Raw genomic sequence first — 14,429 nt, 5'->3', positions numbered from 1 at the left:
CGGCCAATAAGGTGTACATCATCTGCCGAGCCGAGAAGTTCGTGACGAATCGAATTTACTGTAAGTTCGCTCATCTCTACTTCTGGCACCAGTTGATTTTAAAAAAAAATAAGTTTTCCACCGGAGTACCCCTTTAATAAAACAGAGCTGTAATACCATACACATACTGAGGACAACAAGCTTCCTGAAGGGGCTGTCGATTTTTTTTTTTTTTTTGCAAAAACAGCACCACTCATACCCTTAGGGTCAGTTCACACGTGCATATTTTCTGCTGCAGATCTGCTGTAGCAGATTTTGCTACCCATTAAAGTCAATGGGCAACCAAATCTGCAGCAGCAGATCTGCAGCAAAAATTTGCATGTGTGAACTGACCCTTATACAGAGATTTAATTGACAGCTGGGGACTGTCGCACACCACCTGGCTTCACCTGATATCTAGCAATCACAATGGCTCTAAGGACTGATTTAACATATCTGGGCAACATGTCAGAAGTTGTTTTAAATGACACAATGTAACAATTTAAATAGGTGGCCTTGACGTGGCGAGTGGGCTTGTACTTTTTGCTGGGCCACTGGGTCGTTCCCCCTGCATGCATGGTGTCTCTGAGGCGGTGGTCGCCGCCCGTCGCTACGCCAGTGTCAGGATAGGGACCCACTCTGACTAGGTGGCCTTGACGTGGTGAGTGGACTTTTTGATCAAAATGTATACTAACAACCTGTTCATTTGTGTAATTATGCTGAGAAGCAAGTAGATCAAAATACATATGGTGGATGTGCAGCTATGTTTCTCTATTTGAGTTGAACAATTTAAATGAATTTAGGCCGCTGATCCCACACTGCCAACACCTGGAGAGGGCAATCCCACACTGCCAACACCTGGAGAGGGCAATCCCACACTGCCAACACCTGGAGAGGGCAATCCCACACTGCCAACACCTGGAGAGGGCAATCCCACACTGCCAACACCTGGAGAGGGAAATCCCACACTGCCAACACCTGGAGAGGGCAATCCCACACTGCCAACACCTGGAGAGGGCAATCCCACACTGCCAACACCTGGAGAGGGCAATCCCACACTGCCAACACCTGGAGAGGGCGATGCCCCACATCAAATTCAATCGAGTTCAGCCTGGCCCCAAATACTTTGATGCTGGTTTTGTTTTTATACCCAGGATCACTTTGGGCCAGGCTAAACTCAGTTGAGTTTCATGCAGGTCATCCCAATACTTCAGTGTAATTGATTAATACCGAATTTTTCGCCATATAAGACGCACTTTTTCTTCCCCAAAACTGGGGGGGGAAAGTTGGTGCGTTTTATACGGCGAATACCTGTGGCCATCAACGGCCAGGACCCGCGGATGATACAGGACATCACCGATCGCGGTGATGCCCTGTATTAACCCTTAAGACACGGAGATCAAAGCTGACCGCCGCGTCTGAAGGGAAAGTGACACTAACCTGGCTGCTCAGTCGGGCTGTTCGGGACCGCCGCGGTGAAATCGCGGCGTTCCCGAACAGCTTACAGGACCTTAACTGCCTCCTCGGTGTCTGCTCCGTGCCGGTATCCCCTGCTTGGCCGGCGCTCTCCTTCGACGTCATCATGTCGTCGCGCACGCCGTCCCGTCATCCAATAGGAGCGACGTGCGTAGCGACGTGATGACAGCGACGGAGAGCGTGGATCCCGGGGAAGAAGACGTCCCGAGAGTCGGGAACACCACGGGGACGTGGTGACAGCGAGAGAGCGACATCCAGGGCAGTGGTGACGGGTCCGGAGCGGTGAGGACACGTGAGTACTACCTCCTATCCAGTGGTCTTCAACCTGCGGACCTCCAGATGTTGCAAAACTACAACTCCCAGCATGCCCGGACAGACAACAGCTGTCCGGACATGCTGGGAGTTGTAGTTTTGCAACATCTGGAGGTCCGCAGGTTGAAGACCACTGATGGGTTCAGAATCTTTATTTTTTTAGATTTTGCACCTATAAATTGGGTACGTCTTATATGCCAGTGCGTCCTATAGGGTGAAAAATACGGTATATTTTTATTGAGAAACTAGTAAAAAAATAAAAAATAAAGAAAACATTTTCATCTGAATTAGAAAATGTCCGAATAAGCAACTATCTTCAGCATCTCAGGACCAAAAGTTCAGCCTGTACCCCACCCAGTGCCCCAGTGTATTTTAGTGCTCTTCTTTATTTACTCTCAGGTAGTGATCATTATATAGAGGACAATGACAAACCTCCCAGCGCTTCCTGCCCACACAGCTGGCTTCAGACATGGCTGCCAAAAAAGAGCTGGGAGGTGATGTCCCCTGTGTGCCAGTACCAGAATTTAGTGGAGGTATAGGCCCAGATTTATCAAAGTTTGTAGAGCTTATTTTCCCATATTTTTGGCGCAACTCCGCTTATTTGCAACTTTCTTTTTGTTTACATCCCACCGTTCATCTTGATATCTTGCTCACGTAGAGTTTTTTCACTTTCCAGTGCACCCTGATTTATCAACTGTGACGGTCGCAGATCTAGGGGCATCTGATTAAAAAGCTCCAGCTTGAACCTTGCTTATGTTTCTGCTTTTCTGACTATCTGATCACAAATTACACTGATTTATATCCCCCCCCTTGTCTCCCACCCGCCCGCGCCGCTCATCTCCCATCTGTCTGCTACCTGTTGCAGGACTACAATTCCCAGCATGCCCTTACAGTGAGCTGGGAGTTGTATTCTTGTAGCGGGCGGGAAATGTGCGGTGCAGGCGGTTAGGAGACAAGAGGGAATGTAAATCAGTGCCCCTGTCATTAAGTGAGGGCAGAGGGGATAGAATCAGATGGAGCCCGGGCGGCTGCAGAGTGATGCCTGCCCGGGCTCCTTTAACATACCTTGGCGCTGTGGAGTTTTTGGAGTCCCTAATGTAATTTCACATTTCCCGCTGGGTCCCGTGATTGGCCGGGACCGAGCAGCCAATCACGGGACCCGGTGGGAAATTTGATCTTACAGTAGGGACTAAAACTCTGCGGCTCCGTTATATCTTAAAAGGAGCCCAGGCTGGCCTCACTGCAGCCGCCCAGGACTCCTGCACACGGGCTGGGAGATGTGCAGGAGCCGTGCCTGCCATCCCTCAGCACTGCGGTACACGCTGAGGGATGGCTCCTGCACATCTCCCGGCCCGGCTGCAGGAGTCCCTGGTGGCTGCAGTGTTATGTCAGCCCGTGCTCCCTTTGCTACGGTGCCACAGAGTTTACTGTCATTTCAAATTTCTCGCCGGGTCCCTTGTCACGGGACCCGGTGGGAAATATGAAATTACAGTGATTTTCTGATAGATAGCGGCCAGGGAGCGGAGCGCATTACCGCCTGCTTCCCTGGCTTGCACGACTACAACTCCCAGCATGTCCTTAGAGTAAGGACATGCTGGGAGTTGTATTTGTACGGCGAGGGCAGGTGACAAGCTTGTCACCTGCCCCCTGCCGCACTATTACAACTCCCAGCATTGTAAGGGCATGCTGGGTGTTGTAGTCATGTGGGGGGGGGGGGGTAGGTGACAAACTTTTTACTCGCCCGCATATCTCCCGCACCACATGACTACAACTCCCAGCATGTCCTTACTTTAAGGGCATGCTGGGAGTTGTGGTTGTGCGGGCGGTTGATAATAAATGTATTAACCTATTTTTCTTTTTTTTTTTTTTCTCATTTCAGATCCGTGTATCCTGTGGACTACTTCGGATTCTATGGACTGCGTCGATGATCAACTTTTTTTTTCTTTCTTTTTAATGTTAATAAAATGGTTAAGGAGGGCTTTTTTAGGGGAGTATTTTTTTGGAATAAAAATTTTTTTAAACGTGTTGTGTTTTTTTTTTTATTTACTTGACAGGCTTAGTAGTGGAAGCTGTCTAATAGACGGAATCCATTACTAAGCCGAGGCTTAGTGTTAGCCACAAAAACATCTAGCGCTAATCCCCAATTATTACCCCGGTACCCACCGCCACAGGGGTGCTGGGAAGAGCCGGTACCAACAGGCCCGGAATGTCAAAAATGGCACTCCTAGAATTAGGTGGTAACAGGCTGGTGTTATTTAAGCTGGGGAGGGTCAGTTACAATGGTCCTTGCCCACCCTGGTAACATCAGGCTGTTGCTGCTTGGTTGGTATTTGGCTGAAAATTGGGTGAGCCCTATGCATTTTTTTTATATTTAATTATGCTAAAAAAAGCATAAGGTTCCCCCTATTTTTATTCTCAGCCAAACACCAACCAAGCAGCAACAGCCTGACATTACCAGGGTGGATGAGGACCACTGTTACTGGCACCCCCCAGCCTAAATAATGCCAGCCTGTTATCGCCTAGGCCCAGGAGCACCATTTTTGACAAACCAGGCCTGTTGGTTCCGGCTCCCCTGTGGCGGTGGGTACTGGGGTAATTGGGAATTAACGCTAGCTGTTTTTGTGGCTAACACTAAGCCCGGCTTAGTAATGGACTGCATCTATAAGACGGATTCCACTACTAAGCCTGTAAAGTAAATAAAAACACAAAACGTTTAAAAAAATTATACAAAAAACACACTCCCCCAAAAGCCCATTTTATTAACATTAAACAAAAACAAAAAAAAACACTGGTCACCGTAGTCCTCCAAATCTAAAGTAATCCACAGGATACACGGATCTGAAATGAGAAGTAAGAAAAAAAAAAAGTTAGTACATTTAGGGGAAAAAAAGTGTTAAAAAAATATAATAAATACATATATATCACACTTTTTTCAAAGCTGCAAATTGGTGTTCTGAAGTCATTTATTGGTTTTTGCTTATGTGTGCTAAAAAATGGTATTCAAATGTGATTTATTGGTTTTTGCTTATGTAAGCCAAATTTATCCACCCCCCCAGTGATAGTATGATAAATGTGCCATAGATAAGCAAAAAGATGCCTACAGAACTTACTTACCAAAGCAACGATGATAAATCTCCCCCATAGAGACAGATAGAGGCATTTAAAATGGAGCAATATTCCAGATAATATCCCCCATAGCTGCTGCAAAACCTCTTTTTAAAAAAGCAAAAGAGACATCAGGTATTCTACACTGGCACAAAAAATTTTTTTTTAAAGGTTTTCAAATGAATTTCACTTAAAAATGACAGAAATTAACTTTTTTCCCTTACCAGATCTTTTATGATTGGGAGAAATACCTATGAAGTTAAACTTCCTTCATTCTCCACAATTTGCTGACATATTTACTTGACATGCACATTTATTGGCAAAGATTGCAGCCACAATTTTTTTCTTAAGGCTAAGTTTCTACTTGTTTTTTTTTTGTGGCCCAAAAAACGAAGGAAAAAAAGTGCCAGAAAAAAACGCCAGAGCATTCTCCTGTGTTTGGCGTTTTTTTTCTTGCATTTTTTTTCTTGCGTTTTGTGCCTTTGAGTGGAAATTGCATGTTTTACCCCTTCGACGTTTTTTTCTACTTTTTTTTTTGTGGCCCAAAAAACGAAGGAAAAAAAGCGCCAGAAAAAAACGCCAGAGCATTCTCCTGTGTTTGGCGTTTTTTTCTTGCATTTTTTTTCTTGCGTTTTGTGCCTTTGAGTGGAAATTGCATTTTTTACCCCTTTGACGTTTTTTTCAAAATTTGTTGGGTACCAAAAAAAATTTTAAAAAATGCAGTAGTGATTGGAAATAAAAATGTATTTGATAAAACTACATTTTTATTAATTTTTAATAAAGTGTGTGTGTGTGTTTCACTCTTTTTTTTCTCTACTTTTTACATTTTTTAGGTAGTACTATTACTCCCAGCATGGAACAGACTGTTTCATGATGGGAGTATTAGTACCTGTGTTAATAGACAGACCGCCCCAGGTGTCACTCCTGATACCCGATGCGATCGTCCATAATATAGCAGAGATGCAGAGCAGCTCTATACAGGGCTCACATCTCTGCTCTGTACTCCAGCCAGTGATGTGAATAGAACATCACTCATTCATATTTTCCGCCCAAAGAGGGGATTGGCCGGATGGTTGCAGCCAATCACAGCTCTCAGCGGGAAATATGAATATGGATGTCAGGAGTGACAACCGCTATGATCTGTCCTTTACTGCAGGTACTACTACTCCCAACATAGAGCACACTCTGCCTCATGCTAGGAGCTGTAGTAACTCCATTAATAGACAGACAGCAGCGAGTGTAACTTCTGACTTCTGTTGCGATCTGTCTTTTAATGCAGGTACTACAGCTCCCAGCATTAAGCAGAGTGTGCACCATGTTGGGAGCAGTAGTACCTGCAGTAAAGGAAAGATCACAGCGGGTGTCACTCCTGACACCTGCTGTGATCCTCCTGTATAATGTATAGATGCGGGCGGCAACTCTTCTATGGTCCCTGCACTGACGTATATATACACCTATTCATATTTCCTACAGAGAGCTGTGATTGGCTGGAACCATCTGGCCAATCACAGCTCTCTGCAGGAAATATGAATAGGTGTATATATACGGCAGTGCAGGGGACCATAGAAGAGCGTCTGGCCTCATCTATACATTATACAGGAGGATCTCAACGGGTGTCAGAAGTGACACGGGCCATCGGTCAGTTAGTACAGGTACTACTACTCCCATCATGGAACAGTGTGTTCCATGCTGGGAGTATTAGTACTACCTAAAAAATTAAAAAAAGAAGTGAAAAACACACACACACTACATTTTTATTATTGTCGGCTACATTTTCAGTGTCCTGCCCGCCCACATAAATTGATCCCTGTTTTAACCTCTTAACCCGATAACGACCATGAACGTCTATACTCGTCCAATGGCCTTTATTGGGGTATGACGCGGGCTCCCAACTCGAGCCGGCGTCATATCGGCCAGCCCCCAGCTGATTCTTGTAGCTGGGGGCCGACGTTAATAGCCGACATGCGGCGATCGCCGCGGCCGGCTATTAACCCTTTAGATCGCCGCTGTCAAAGTTGACAGCGGCGTCTAAAGGTGCCTGTATACAGTCCCTGGTGGTCCAGTGGGGTGTATCACCCCCCCGCAGCACGATCGCGGGGGAGCGATCCACTACTGAGGTAGCCTGTGGGCTTACCTCTCCTGCTGCGGCGGCTCCGGCTCTCTGAATGATAAAGCCTGGCAGGACCAGGCTTTATCAATCGAACGCAGAGCACGCAGATCATTGTGATTTTAAGAAACCACAATGATCTGTATGAGGAATCTAATGATTCCTCCTAAAAGTCCCCTAAGGGGACTAAAAGTGTAAAAAAAAAAAGTTTAAAAAAAGTTTAAAAACACACACATTAACCCCTTCCTTATTAAAAGTTTAAATCACCCCCCTTTTCCCAAATTCCATATAAAAAATATGTAACCATAATAAAAATAAACATATGTGGTATCGCCGCGTGTGTAAATGTCTGAACTATAAAAATATATCATTAATTAAACCGCACGGTCAATGGCGTACACGCAAAAAAATTCAAAAGACCAAAATAGCGTATTTTTGGTCACTTTTCATACCATAAAAAGGAATAAAAAGCGATCAAGAAATCCAATCAAAAATAAAAATGGTACCGATTAAAACTTCAGATCACGGCGCAAAAAAAGAGCCCTCAAACCACCCTGTAAAAAAAAAAGTTATAGGGGTCAGAAAAGGACAATTTTAAATGTATAAATTTTCCTGCATGTAGTTATGATTTTTTCCAGAAGTACGACGAAATCAAACCTATATAAGTAGGGTATCATTTTAACCGTATGGACCTACAGAATAAAGATAAAGTGTCATTTTTACCGAAAAATGTACTGCCTAGAAACAGAAGTCCCCAAAATTTACAAAATGGTGTTTTTTCTTCAATTTTGTCGCACAATGATTTTTTTTCCCGTTTCGCCATAAATGTTTGTGTAAAATGACTGATGTCATTCCAAAGTAGAATTGGTGGCGCAAAAAATAAGCCCTCATATGGATTTTTAGGTGCAAAATTGAAAGGGTTATGATTTTTAAAAGGTAAGGAGGAAAAAACGAAAGTGTAAAAACAGAAAAATGCTTGGTCCTTAAGGGGTTAAGCATGCATGACGTACCAGTACGTCATGCGTCCGCTCCCATTCTATAATGCGGTGCCATGACGTCATAGCGGGTCGGGCCTGGCACCTAGCAACGGCTGGGACCCGTGGCTAATAACGCGCAGCACTGATCGCGGTGCTGCACCCTGTTAACCCTTTAGATGTGGCGTTCAAAGTTGATCGCCGCGTCTAAAGTGAAACTAAACTAATGCCGGTTAGCACAGGGGCTGTTCTGGATCGCGGCGGTGAAATTGTGGCATCCCGACAGCTATAGGAGACGAGGAGGGTCCCTTTACCTGCCTCCTGGTGTCCGATCACCGAATGACTGCTCAGTGCCTGTGATCCAGGCATGAGCAGTCAAGCGGCAGAATCATCGATCAATGGTTTCCTATGAGAAACAATTGATCAATGTAAAAGATCAGTGTGTGCAGTGTTATAGGTCCCTATGGGAGCTATAACATTGTAAAAAAAAAAAAGTGGAAAAAAAAGTTAAGATCATTTAAAGGGGTATTCCAGGAAAAAACTTTTTTTTATATAGATATCAACCGGCTCCAGAAAGTTAAACAGATTTGTAAATTACTTCTATTAAAAAATCTGAATCCTTTCAGTACTTATGAGCTTCTGAAGTTAAGGTTGTTCTTTTCTGTCTAAGTGCTCTCTGATGACACGTGTTTCGGGAACTGCCCAGTTTAGAAGAGGTTTGCTATGGGGATTTGCTTCTAAACTGGGCGGTTCCCGAGACACGTGTCATCAGAGAGCACTTAGACAGAAAAGAAAAACCTTAACTTCAGAAGCTCATAAGTACTGGAAGGATTAAGATTTTTTAATAGAAGTAATTTACAAATCTGTTTAACTTTCTGGATCCAGTTGATATATAAAAAAAAAGTTTTTCCCTGAAATACCCCTTTAACCTCTTCCCTAATAAAAGTTTGAATCACCCCCCTTTTCCCATTTAAAAAACAAACAGCATAAATAAAAATAAAATTAAACATATGTGGTATCACCGTATGCTCAAATGTCCGAATTATAAAAATATATCATTAATTTAACCACAGGGTCAATGGCGTACGCGCAAAAAAATTCCAAAGTCCAAAATAGCGTCTTTTTGGGTCACTTTTTATATAATGAAAAAAATGAAATAAAAGCGATCAATAAGTCCAATCAATACAAAAATGGTACCAATAAAAACTTCACATCACGGCGCAAAAACTTAGCCCCGATACCGCCCCATATGTGGAAAAATAAAAAAGTTATAGGGGTCAGAAGATGACAATTTTAAACGTATAAATTTTCCTGAATGAAGTTATGATTTTTTTCAGAAGACAAAATCAAACCTATATAAGTAGGGTATCATTTTAATCGTATGGACCTACAGAATAAAGATGAGGTATAATTTTTACCAAAAAATGTACTGCGTAGAAATGGAAGCCCCCAAAATTTACAGAATGGGGTTTTTTTCTTAAATTTTGTCGCACAATGATTTTTTTCCTGTTTCGCCATAGATTTTTGGGTAAAATGACTAATGTCATTACAAAATAGAATGCACAAAAAATAAGCCATCATATGGATTTTTAGGTGCAAAATTGAAAGAGTTATGATTTTTTAAAGGTAAGGAGGAAAAAAACAAAAATGCAAAAACGGAAAAACCCTACGAAATTTTATTAAAAAGGTATCTTTTCCAAAAAAGAATAAAATCTGTCTGCAAAAACCCACATGTGGTTTTTCTTGGTGTTTTTTTTTTTTTACTTCCATAGACTCCTATGGGAGTGTTACGCCTAGCGCTCCGGGTCCCCGCTCCTCCCCGGAGCGCGTACGGCGTCTCTCTCTCCGCAGCGCCCCGGTCGGTCCCGCTGACCGGGAGCGCTGCACTGTCATGGCCGTCGGGGATGCGATTCGCACAGCGGGACGCGCCCGCTCGCGAATCGCATCCCAGGTCACTTACCCGTTCCCGTCCCCTGCTGTCATGTGCTGGCACGCGCGGCTCCGCTCTCTAGGGCGCGCGCGTGCCAGCTCCCTGAGACTTAAAGGGCCAGTGCACCAATGATTGGTGCCTGGCCCAATTAGCTTAATTGGCTTCCACCTGGTCCCTGACTATATCTGACCTCCTCCCATGCACTCCCTGGCCGGATCTTGTTGCCTTGTGCCAGTGAAAGCGTTTTGTGTGTCCAAAGCCTGTGTACCAGAACTTCTGCTATCCACCCTGACTACGAACCTTGCCGCCTGCCCCCGACCTTCTGCTACGTCCGACCTTGCTTCTGTCTACTCCCTTGTACCGCGCCTATCTTCAGCAGCCAGAGAGGTTGAGCCGTTGCTAGTGGATACGACCTGGTCACTACCGCCGCAGCAAGACCATCCCGCCTTGCGGCGGGCTCTGGTGAAAACCAGTAGTGACTTAGAACCGGTCCACTAGCACGGTCCACGCCAATCCCTCTCTGGCACAGAGGATCCACCTCCTGCCAGCCGGCATCGTGACAGTAGATCCGGCCATGGATCCCGCTGACGTCCCTCTGCCTTATATCTCTGATATCACCACGGTGGTCGCCCAGCAATCCCGACAGATCGCCCATCTAACCCACCAGCTGTCGGAAGTATTCACCATTGTGCAGCAACTTCAGTCGCAACTTCAGCAGCAATCATCTCCTCCGCCAGCTCCTGCACCCCTTCCGCAGCGAGTGGCCACTCCTAGCCTCCGCCTGTCCTTGCCGGACAAATTTAATGGGGACTCTAAGTTTTGCCGTGGCTTTCTTTCGCAATGTTCCCTGCACTTGGAGATGATGTCGGACCAGTTTCCTACTGAAAGGTCTAAGGTGGCTTTCGTAGTCAGCCTTCTGTCTGGAAAAGCCCTGTCATGGGCCACACCGCTCTGGGACCGCAATGACCCCGTCACTGCCTCTGTACACTCCTTCTTCTCGGAAATTCGAAGTGTCTTTGAGGAACCTGCCCGAGCCTCTTCTGCTGAGACTGCCCTGCTGAACCTGGTCCAGGGTAATTCTTCCGATGGCGAGTACGCCATACAATTCCGTACTCTTGCTTCTGAACTTTCCTGGAATAATGAGGCCCTCTGCGCGACCTTTAAAAAAGGCCTATCCAGCAACATTAAAGATGTTCTGGCCGCACGAGATACTCCTGCTAATCTGCATGAACTCATTCATCTAGCCACTCGCATTGACATGCGTTTTTCTGAGAGGCATCAAGAGCTCCGCCAGGAAAAAGACTTAGATCTCTGGACACCTCTCCCACAGTCTCCATTGCAATCTGCGCCTAGGCCTCCCGCCGAGGAGGCCATGCAAGTGGATCGGTCTCGCCTGACCCTGGAAGAGAGGAATCGCCGTAAGGAAGAGAATCTTTGTCTGTACTGTGCCAGTACCGAACATTTTTTGGTGGATTGCCCTATCCGTCCTCCACGTCTGGGAAACGCACGCTCGCACCCAGCTCTCGTGGGTGTGGCGTCTCTTGATGCTAAGTCGGCTTCTCCACGTCTCACGGTGCCTGTACGGATTTCTTCTTCAGCCAGCTCTTCCCTCTCAGCCGTGGCCTGCCTGGACTCTGGTGCCTCTGGGAATTTTATTCGGGAGTCCTTGGTGAATAAATTCCGCATCCCGGTGACCCGTCTTGTCAAGCCACTCCACATTTCCGCGGTCAACGGAGCCAGGTTGGATTGCACCGTGCGTTTCCGCACGGAGCCCCTCCTAATGTGCATCGGACCTCATCATGAGAAAATTGAGTTTTTGGTCCTCTCCAATTGCACTTCTGAAATTCTCCTTGGACTACCCTGGCTTCAACACCATTCCCCAACCCTGGATTGGTCCTCAGGGGAGATCAAGAGCTGGGGTACCTCTTGCTTCAAGGACTGCCTTAAACCGGTTCCCAGTACTCCCTGCCGTGACCCTGTGGTTCCTCCTGTATCCGGTCTCCCTAAGGTCGTTATGGACTCTGCCCGCCTTAAGAAGTGCCTCTCCCCCCCTCCCAGTCCAGTCAGTCAAGCCTCGGTGCCTCCTCGTGGCCCTCGTCCTGGTGTCACACTGCCCCGTGCCAGGCCTCGCCCTCTGCCCTCCCTCCCCATTCCCACTCCTGCTGTACTGCCTGCCGTTGAGGAATCCCTCCATCCTTTCCCGGTGTCCTCATCCCGGGGGGGGCAGTTACCGGACAAAGAGAAGGGGAGACCTAAGGGGGGGGGGTACTGTTACGCCTAGCGCTCCGGGTCCCCGCTCCTCCCCGGAGCGCGTACAGCGTCTCTCTCTACGCAGCGCCCCGGTCGGTCCCGCTGACCGGGAGCGCTGCACTGTCATGGCCGTCGGGGATGCGATTCGCACAGCGGGACGCGCCCGCTCGCGAATCGCATCCCAGGTCACTTACCCGTTCCCGTCCCCTGCTGTCATGTGCTGGCGCGCGCGGCTCCGCTCTCTAGGGCGCGCGCGCGCCAGCTCCCTGAGACTTAAAGGGCCAGTGCACCAATGATTGGTGCCTGGCCCAATTAGCTTAATTGGCTTCCACCTGGTCCCTGACTATATCTGACCTCCTCCCATGCACTCCCTGGCCGGATCTTGTTGCCTTGTGCCAGTGAAAGTGTTTTGTGTGTCCAAAGCCTGTGTACCAGAACTTCTGCTATCCACCCTGACTACGAACCTTGCCGCCTGCCCCCGACCTTCTGCTACGTCCGACCTTGCTTCTGTCTACTCCCTTGTACCGTGCCTATCTTCAGCAGCCAGAGAGGTTGAGCCGTTGCTAGTGGATACGACCTGGTCACTACCGCCGCAGCAAGACCATCCCGCCTTGCGGCGGGCTCTGGTGAAAACCAGTAGTGACTTAGAACCGGTCCACTAGCACGGTCCACGCCAATCCCTCTCTGGCACAGAGGATCCACCTCCTGCCAGCCGGCATCGTGACAGGGAGAAAATGCCACGATTTCAGGGGGAAAAACGCCATAGGCTCAACATGCTGCGACTTTGCAAATCCACCAAGGAGCTAAAAAAGAGTGAAAAAACCAAAAGGATAAAAAAAAATGTAAACTGAAAAAGAAAGTGGAAAAAGAATTTTGCGATTTCTCATTGATTTACAGCTAACATCTGGCCACAGCGTTTTTTCAATGAAAAATGCCTTGGGTGCCGTTTTGGCGTTTTTTTTTTTTTTGGGGGGGGGGGGGGGGAACGCACACAAAAAAACCAAGTAGAAACTTAGCCTAATGCTCACCTGAATATGGGTGGAAAAATACCAGAGCCCATTGAGTTTTAGGCACCAGTCCTATTAATTAGAGATGGGCTCCTGCAGGAAACTTGCGGGGTGAAATTATCATGAAATTATCGTATTACCTAACCCAGGTGGTAAAATAGAAATATAATATAGAAAAAACAATGCCAGAATATGTTTTTGATCAAAATGTGGCATGTGGTATCAATAAAAACTACAGGTGACCCCACACAGCCATGGAAAAATAATGTTATGGATCACAAAATAGTGACACAAAAAAAATTATTTTGCAAAAGTAGTTTGAACATAAGTATGTGAAAAAAGTTTTTCCAATGCATTAGATGTTCCTCAAAATAGTATAAACAATTACAACTTATCTCACAAAGACATATTCCCATATTGTGGAACTCAGTGATGGAAAAAAAAGAAAACAAATGACTGTACAGATGTATACATATACTATACATGTATTTTTTTTCTGTTTGTTAAAGGAAAGAGGACTATCTATTATGTGGGGGCCAACAAGGGTCTAAACTACTGTGTTGGGGGCAGACTACTGTGTGGGGTACACAAAAGAGACAAACTACTGTGTGGAGTGCAGCAAAGGGGCTAACTACTGCATGGCGGTGCAAAGAGGGCAAATTACTGTGTGAGGGGGCACAAAGGGGATTGACTACCGTGTGGTGTGCTCAAAAGGGGCTAACTACTGCATTGGCATTTGTTATCATTTGAGGTACTATGGGTGGGGAAAAGGTAAGGATGCTGATGGAAATGTGAGGAGCCAAATATTTTTCTGGCAGATTCTGTGGCCTGAGGAAGTCTTTATGATGGACAGAGAAAAAGAAAAGACTCCATGAAGACGTCCCCATTAGTTACTTGATGTAAAGGTATTGTAATCACTAAGGGGGAGATTTAGTAATACCAGAGGAACCAATCAGATCGCTTCTTTCATTTTACAGAGGCCTGAAAGAAGTGATCTGATTGGTTGTTATGGGCAACTCAGCAACTTTTCCTCTGGACAGGTTTTGATAAATTTCCCCTTACAGTTTTTCTATCCTCTATGTTTTCACTGTATGGGGGATATCAGACTATGTTTAGTATGTTTTATTCAATAATAGTATGGTGGGATTATGGGATGCTATGTGGCTGAATATAGAACACTTACTTATTGTGCCCTTTTACTCCAAAATGCTATCCACACAGACATTCTGCCTTCTACTAAATACAGTGCA

The sequence above is a fragment of the Hyla sarda genome, chromosome 2 (assembly GCF_029499605.1).
Source record: "Hyla sarda isolate aHylSar1 chromosome 2, aHylSar1.hap1, whole genome shotgun sequence".
Taxonomy (NCBI): domain Eukaryota; kingdom Metazoa; phylum Chordata; class Amphibia; order Anura; family Hylidae; genus Hyla; species Hyla sarda.
Note: the sequence above shows the minus strand (reverse complement) of the source record.